The sequence below is a fragment of the Stenella coeruleoalba genome (genome assembly GCF_951394435.1).
Source record: "Stenella coeruleoalba genome assembly, chromosome: 5".
In the NCBI taxonomy this organism is placed as follows: Eukaryota; Metazoa; Chordata; class Mammalia; order Artiodactyla; family Delphinidae; genus Stenella; species Stenella coeruleoalba.
In genome coordinates this window covers 15827326-15836605 of record NC_137150.1, presented here as the reverse complement: position 1 = coordinate 15836605, position 9280 = coordinate 15827326, and the positions used below count along the sequence as shown (strand labels likewise).

The 9280-nt window shown below is 36.2% G+C and overlaps 1 long non-coding RNA gene across 1 annotated transcript in view; it reads right to left on the bottom strand.

The window, feature by feature from the left end:
- Positions 1-1131: 1131 nt before the first annotated feature.
- The window catches only part of LOC307187348, a 262872-nt gene continuing 254723 nt past the window's right edge, over positions 1132-9280 (bottom strand). The window contains exon 6 of the long non-coding RNA XR_013828587.1: positions 1132-1573. This is a non-coding gene — a long non-coding RNA (uncharacterized lncRNA). The remainder of the gene's footprint in view (positions 1574-9280) is intronic.

Genomic DNA, 9280 nt, shown 5'->3' with positions numbered 1-9280 from the left:
TTTAGGATGGCACTGAGAGATCTGACAAGGCAACTAGAAATCCAGAAACTGTTTCCAATAATTAGTATTGTCAATCTTCTCTTACAGAACTTTTGTTATGATTCTTGGAGCTACATGACAGCAAACCTTGACGACCTTAGGGGGAGGAAGAGATAAAGAATAATACTAGAACAAGAAAAAAGAAGTGTGATCCAAATAGGTGTATCAGCCTATCATTTTAGAATCTTTGGTATGTCTAAAACTTGAAACGTGTAATCTCTTAGAAAGTGAATTTTCGGTTATAAAAACTATTTGGTTAAAGAGACACGTTTTGGCTCTGTGTTGAGTATAAGCTCATTGTGCCAACTACCAATTCCCACCCAGATGTGGTCATTAAGTTGTACTGTGCTGATGTAAAGCAGTGTTGAGGACTTTCTTTAGAAAACTCATTATCATATAGTTCCTATTAGCATAATTATTAGCTTCACAGATTAAAGAAAATAGCTTTAATCTAATAGCCCTGATTCATCATTCTTCTCTAGCCAACAACTCCACAAAACTTAATTCCAGGCAGTAAGAGATGGGTATTAGACACGCATAGGGTAGGAAAAAGTGGTGAGTATGTAACCTAGATTATTAGATTGGCTTTCGTCATTTCTTTTGGTATTGATTCTCCTTAGATTGACATCCTATGTTAAAATATTCTGATTTGGAGAGAATGTGATTATATCCCTTCTGTCTACTGTTTACCTGTATTTATGAGGAAGGTAAATTATTTTGGATTTAACTGTTGCTGATTGAAATATCTATCTTTGTGTGATTAACCTAGCTGCAATGCAGTTGTTCCAGATGGATTTTAGCCAAGCAGAATTGTTTATTTACATGAAATTTTATGCTAAAGACTGATACATAAAACATATAAAAGTGGAAATTTTTGTGGCAAACTAGGACATGAAGGCTCTCTATTTTGCAACTTCTCAACCTGTCCTTTTCCATAACCCCATTCCCTCTCCCAGGAAGCTCAAGGGGATCGAAGAGCTGAGGGGCTCAGATGTCTGACTTTGAACTAACTGTCCTAATATTATATAAATATATATATATATATATACCTTTCAAACTATTGTTATACAATATTGCGATATAGGCATGTAAACAGTGAATGTGTTGTAAAGCATATGTTTTTAATACGGATTTTTGTAAATGAAAATATCCATGTGCTTTCTTATTATTTGTTCCACGTATTTTTACCAAATTTGTCTGGTCTTTTTGTTGAAACCATCTGGAACTCTTACTGAGATCATAGTTGAAATCTCCCACGAAGTTAGGAAAAAGAGAGAAATCACAGGAGCTACACATCCGGGCTGACTTAACTGTCCATGTGACCTTTGGATTCATCCTCTTCCTCTCTGAAGAAATGGAGCTGGGCTAAAAGTTTCCATAGTTTCCAAAATTTTGTCATGATTAGGATCATCTGAGGTACTTGTACTTACTCAAAATACAAATTCCGCAATTCACTCCAAGCCCACTGAATCCGAATTCTCAGGGGAAGGCCGGGGAGCCATGCATTTGACAGAATCTCCAGGTGATCCTTATCCTTGGAAAGATGAGAAACAAAGAGTTGAACAACTCCAACAGCCGTTCTAATTCAGAAGTTCCATGATTCCCTTCATATTTCTTGGATAATAAAATATTTTAACTGAAGCTATGGAGCCTGGAGTGGAGATGGTGGGAAGAAGAAAAAATTATTCCTTTTATATAAAAATGATATTGGACTTGAGGATATGGGCAGGGGGAAGGGTAAGCTGTGACAAAGTGAGAGAGTGGCATGGACATATATACACTACCAAACGTAAAATAGATAGCTAGTGGGAAGCAGCCGCATAGCACAGGGAGATCAGCTCGGTGCTTTGTGACCACCTAGAGGGGTGGGATAGGGAGGGTGGGAAGGAGGGAGACGCAAGAGGGAAGAGATATGGGAACATATGTATATGTATACCTGATTCACTTTGTTATAAAGCAGAAACTAACCCACCATTGTAAAGCAATTATACTCCAATGAAGATGTTAAAAAATAAACAAATAAAATAAAATCATAGTTTAAAAAATGTTGAATTTGGCATTTTCTATGAAATATTAAAATAATTTTATAATGCTGAATAATTAGAAGTTAGGTTTTTATCTGAACTTCACACACCTTTTCTTATTTTTCATTTCTTTTTTTATTGTGCGTTGCTTTAATGTTTTTTCTTGTTAGTTTTTCCCTTGCATCTGTGCTTTTAAAATCTGATTATTTATCCTTATAAATCTCTAGAAAGGATGCTACCATCTTTCTTTTAAGTACCATGTTTCAGATTTTCTTCGGACTTTTGGCAGAAATTTCCCCCTAGTTAACAATAAGGTTGAGTTAACTTCTCAAACCAAGACAGGGCATTTGTAGGCTTTAATCACTTAGCAAACATTTACTCTGCACAGTCAAGGTGACAACAACTTAGTCGATTTGAGGATCCCATCTACGTTTTCTATGTTCTCATTCAGTTGAGTCTTGCAGGAACTACAGAATAGATGTCTATCTGGCTCTAAAAGACATCTATTCAAACTAGCATCTTTGGAGGCATCCATTGGCTTATTTGGAGCTCAGCCACCAGTCGTCACATGTTACCAATAACGTCTTTTGGGCTCCCCCAAAAGCTGACTGCTGCTTTCCTTCTTTCTCTTCTGCCACTCCTGGGAGCATCAGCAACTCAAGCTTCTGGGGCCCAGGAAATCTCTGAGAACGTGTTTGAGGTCCACATGACTAGATACCTACATAATCTACAGTCATTTCCTCTTTGGAGCCTTGCCCCCTCTTCTTGGATGTCTCCCTCAAAAGTAATGCACAGATTCCTTTTATTCTCGAATCCCACAAAATCATGTGGGATTTTTACTAAAAAGCTATCTTAGAATGTTGTTTTGCATTTAACATCAGTTTCAAAAGCTACCTAGCTGACATATAGATGCAATGTGTTATGCTCACCTTTATTTGTAATATGTGGTGGACATCAGTATATACTTTTTCTCTACCTAAATCTTAATTGCAACAAATACTTTTCAAAAACTTCTTTTTTGAAAAAGATAACTAAGTATTTGTTGCCATGTGAACATGAATTACTAATTTGTTAAATAGATTTTTTTAAAGCTTCACTCTAGATACTTCAATGATTTCATCATAGTTCAAAGGTAGCAAACAGTTATAGGCTGGGGGGATAGAAATCTAAGGATTAACCAGTTGGTTTAGCTCAAAGTATTTTTCTACAATGGCTTCAGGATAGAGAGATGAGAAATGAATTTCACACACAAATTGAATACGCAAGCGTCAGTTTAGAAAACATTTACTTAATGTCATTGTTCATCTATAAAAATGTCAGTGGCATTCGGAAAAAAATCAAAATATTGCATCATTTTTTCCATGGCTTAATTTTTACTTTTTAAATTTATGGCTTTGGTTATGTTATTTGTCTTTTTATAGGGATTCATTCTGTTTTCCGTGATTTTGGAAGCGATTTCTTTAATCTGTTTCATTTCTTAGAGAGATTCCTGATTTTTTTTAAACAGTAACTTTTATTTCATATCTTACATCTTGTTTGTGATACCAGAGACATCATGTTTTTAACAGAACTAGCTAACACAGTGAGAGAAACAAAACGCCACGTAGCATAAATCAGTAGTTTTCATTTTCTGGCTTTCCCTTCCGTGTTCCTCACATGCTGAAAAAGACATGATGCCAACAACTATATGTATTCTATTTTTTCACATTTTGTTAAAACATAAATGCTTTTTCATATTAACACCTGGTCTTTTTTTTTTTTTTTTTTGCGGTACGCGGGCCCTCTCACTGTTGTGGCCTCTCCCGTTGCGGAGCACGGGCTCCGGACAGGACTAGCCGCTCCGCCGCATGTGAGATCCTCCCGGACCGGGGCACAAACCTGCGCCCCCTGCATCGGCCGGCGGACTCTCAACCACTGCGCCACCAGGGAAGCCCAACACCTGGTTTTTAAATTATATTTTTTAATAGCTATAGAACATGCCGACAGTTGCTTTATATTTTAGTTCCAAAATTTCTAACCAGTTACAATATCCAGATTTTTGATATTAGAAAAAAAACTTTGTAATAAGAAACTTATATATATATTTTAGCCCAAACTGAATGGGATGATATTACTGGGTTACAGAGAGCTAGTTTTTCAGGGCTTAATGTAAAGTTTTTTAGGGCTTAATGACTTTACAATTAACCACATATTTTGAAGTCTAACCATTTCAACATACTAAGCAGATATCTTGTACGAATTTCATAGATATAAAATGATGTTTCATTGTTTTAATTTCCATTTATTTGATAACTATCCACAAAAAGAAACTAACAGTATCTCCTACTATGTAAATTGATACTGGCTTCTTGTTATACTAAGCATAGATGTCAGTATAAACATTCTGACATAAAAAGGTGAAATAGTAAACAGAATTAAGTGAATATTGAAACAACCATATAGTAAATAATTGTTATAAAATTATATAAACGATTTATTTTTTTGCTTTTGAACTCATCCTTATATTTTACATTTTTTCTATGTAATTTTCTAGTTAAACTTAAAACGATGATATTTTAGGGTATAATTGCCTTTTACTTAAAATTCATCCATGGAATTTTCTATTGTAACATCCTTTCTAAGTGCTGAGAAAAGTTAGGTGATAAGGTTGGTATAATTAGTAAGATAATTATAATGCCATTGGGATTAGATATAACGATATTACTGCCCATCACCTTAAATGTTAACATCTTAGTTTGGCCTTTATGTTTATTTTTAATAAATGCTGTACCTCACAAATTGCTCTTCAATATCAGAAAGTTAAGCTGTCAAGTGTCAGAAGTAGATTGGCTTGACTGCCTAATTAAATACAGATTCATCTGGAAAAGTGCTCTCCTGCTCTCACATTTCACTCTAATATCCGCTCAACTTCAGAATGACCCCTACATGGCCTGAACTTTACAGCAAGAGCAAACAGACAAAAATACCAACCCTCCCCCGTGCTCCTGTTTAGTCAATTCTTGACCTGAGAAAAGCAATGCCAACTTAGTATAAACTGGAAGACTTAAACGGGGAGTGGAAGGGGCGCCCCCCAAATGGGAAAGGGCTATGCTGACATGAGTCAAACAGGGAGTCAGAATGCACCCTCGTCCGCTCCCTCAGGGGTCCCCACTTTTCCCAAAACTGTCGCAATGCATTGGGAGGAGGAGAAAGCAGCAACTGCCTGCTCTAAACATTCTTCCCTGCTGACGTCATGCAGAAGGTGGAAGGGAGCTGGAACTGACAGGAAAGGACACTCAGTCAGAAAACATGCACTCTAGCCATGAGTCTGCTCCGCTCACACTGAGTGGGATAAGAAAGGCCACTCCACTTCTCTGGGATTGAATTTCTTTCCCTGAGAGATAAAGGAGCTGGTCTACAGAAGCTAAAAGATGTCTCATGGCTCTAAATTTCTGAGATTCTCTGATCACCAATATAAGAAAATATCATTTCTTGAGCCCTCTGGCTAGCCTTATGATCGTGTGAAAAATCACACAAGGCTGGGCTTTCTACATGGCAGCATCGGCTTAGCTGGTTCTCTCTCAGGCTGGTTATATAAGTTGAAGATGCAGTGCAACATCAATTGGTCTGAAGAAACATCTATCCTCTCTATATATGATGCGTGTAAGAGGAGAGGATTAGGAACAAGCTTGGAGACTGGAAATTGTTTCTGGACTGCCAAAACCAAAGGTTACTCCTGGGTATATCTGAAGAAAACAAAACATTAATTTGAAAAGATACATGCACCCCAATGTTCATAGCACCATTATTTACAATTGCCAAGAGATAGAAGCAACCTGTGTCCATCAACAGATGAATGGATAAAGAAGATGTGGCATATATATACAATGGAATATTACTCAGCCATTAAAAAGAATGAAATTTTGCCATCAGCAACAACGTGGATGCACTAGGAGGGTATTATGTTACGTGAAATAAGTCAGACTAATACAAATACTGTATGATATCACTTTTATGTGGAATCTAAAAAACACAACAAACTAGTGGAATATACCAAAAAGGAAACAGACTCACAGATAAAGACAACAAGCTAATGGTTACCAGAGGGGAGAGGGAAAAGGAGAGGGGCAAGATAGGGGTAGTGGATTAAGAGGTACAAACTATTAGGTATAAAATAAGCTATAAGGATATATTGTTGTACAATGGCAAATATAACCACTACTTTATAATTACTATACATGGAATATAACCTTTAAAAAAACAACAAGGGTCACCCTGCAGATAAGATATAGAGTTGTATGGTACCACTAGTACGACATCTGTTCCCGAGAAGGCCAAGCTCAGACAATGCCCAGACCACACTCCAACATGGGCAAAGACTGCTCTCTCTCTGTAAACTGCTAGTAGTGGAGGGGACGCCACACAGAGAGAAGGCATTTTCACTGTGTGTCTTCTTTGCTGGGCGGTGGGCTAACCACTGGACTCTGCAAAGTCAACTATTATATTTTAGATTTTTTAAAACAGGCAAATACTTTGCAAGCAGGTAAGAAGTCAGTATCTAGCTTAAAACATCTAGTTTCAACATTTTATTGAAAAGTACAAAGTAGAACCCATTCAAGCATATTTTTCTTTCCTTTTCAATGAGTCAGCGTGGGAGCGGGGAGAGGTAATAATCAATGTGTCAGACATAAGTAATGACTAATGGAGAATTATGTAATTGCTAAGCTTGTATAGTTTTTGAACAAAATAAGGCATTTTTATATTGATAGATCTATTCATTTTCTTTCAAATACAACAGGTGAATGTTAGGTATTTTATATTTTAAAATGAATAGAGAATCAAAGTTTGTTGTATGTGAAATTATAAACCACAGGCAGATTAGCAAAGGGTAGGCAATCTTATACTATATTTATTCTGCCCTAGTTAAATAATTGACCTCTCCTAGGCTTTTTTTTTTTTTTTCCAGTAGCGTCTATTCCAGTGAACCATAGACTTCAGAAGGATTTTTCAAAATAGATACAGCATTAAAATGCAAAGAAAAATATCCACCGAAGGCTTAGGACCTACTGGGAGCAACACAATACTTAGATCCCAAAGCATTCAAAAATCACATCATAATAACAATAGTAGTGTTGAGTTAAATTAATTTAGGAAACAAATGCTGTTCTACGTTTCATATAGAAAAACTAATTTATATCTTTGCTGTGTTGAATTACATAACTAGACACCACTGCTCACCACCAAATGAATGTGGATAACTTATTTAACCTTTCACTGCCTTGGTTTTCACTTTGTAGAACAGGTTCCATAGTATGATGTACTATATAGAATTTTTATCAGGGTTAGATGAAATCAACATGGAAAGTCTCACAACCTAAACGTACTAAGAATTCAATTGAGTGTCTTTAAAATAACAAAAAAAACCCACATTTTATAGCTAGAGACCTGTAAAATTTTAGCTTCTCCTTGTACAAGCATTATAACCTTGGGCAAATTACCCCTCTGGATTTAGTTTCCTCATCTGCAGAATAAATTAAAAATATCTAGCATAGGGCTTCCCTGGTGGCGCAGTGGTTGAGAGTCCGCCTGCCGATGCAGGGGACACGGGTTTGTGCCCCGGTCCGGGAAGATCCCACATGCCGCGGAGCGGCTGGGCCCGTGAGCCATGGCCGCTGAGCCTGCACGTCCGGAGCCTGTGCTCCGCAACAGGAGAGGCCACAACAGTGAGAGGCCTGCGTACTGCAAAAAAAAAAAAAAAAAAAAAAAAAAAAAAAAAAAAAGTATGTATGACCTGGAGACCATTCATTTCAAGATGACTCACATTGGAGGACTTTCTTTTCATGTCTGCATCATGCGGAGCCAAAATATTGCAAAAACTTCTGCAGAAACCTCTTGATATTCTAATATTTCCTCTAGTGTTGGAGCTTTGGAATTATTGGAGTTATTAGACTGCAGTTATTTATGCAGTTGGACCTCTTTAAAACATTAATGTTTAGCCCTTTATGCATGTATTTGATTTTATTACAACTTCACTCACAAAAGCAACACCAGAAGGTTTTGTTTCAGATGTTTTCTAGAAGTTTCTAGAAGATGTTCCATAAAGTCATAGAGCTTTTAGTAGAGCTTAAACGTCAAAGCACAAATTATCTATATTGGAAAACTTTCATGAATATTGTGTTTTTGAGCAGCAACTTCACAATGAGATTTTGTTTTAATTTCTAAAAAATATCTGGACTTTTCCCCATTAGATACCAGCTCATTGACAATCCACAACACTTTTGCAATAGTACAGTTTCTGGTGGTTACCGACAATTATTAAAGGAATTCATCCACACACTTTTGACTCTTTAGATTGCAAAATTACTTAAATAAATACTGCCTTTTCATGCAACTGATTCTGAAATGGAAGGTAAATGAAGAAATCTAGTTTCATTATGATGCATCATACAAGTAAATGAATTAGGAAGACAAGTGTGTACTTCGATATTATGCAATTTTTGAATGAAGCCTAGGAAAAATAAATATATTTTCACTTGTCACGGTTATGGACAAGGGAGAAGACTGAATCTCCTTGCACCATCAGTAAATGGCTGCATTGCCCAATCTCATTAAGAATGGATGTGCAACAGTGGGTGCTCTGAGAAATAATGTTTTGCGTAAGGCACCAGTTGGTCTGGGGTAGCATAATTTAAAAGCTAATAAAAACTAGTCTGACACTGTGACATTCGATCATCCAGCCTCAAGTCACATTTTACCAGAGATAAATATCAATAGAATTTGTTTAAGCTGGCACTGAAACATGTTTATATCATTTATCTCTTCCAATTATGCCAAGATCAAATAAACTGAGTGAAATATTATTGAACATGAACTAAATTATGGTATAACAAGTAAGATCATATTTCTCCAAACACATAATCCATTGCTGAATTGTTAGATATAGTGTACTCCTTTTAAAAGAAATCCATTCTTCAAAATCTATGTTAAAAAGGACTCTATTTAACAATAACTGACACATACTAATGTGAGTGACAATAAAGGAAAAAACTAACCCAGGAGTTTTCCAATGTTTAAAGTCATATCGTTTAAAATATTTAAAAATAGAAACTTGACCAAGCAGTTCCGTTATTCTGTTATCTTTTAATTTAGATTTCAGTTGAACTTGGGAACAAATACATCACCACAGAGTGAATTTAAATATGTAGTTGGGAGTGGGAAAGGAGGAAAGACTAGATTCA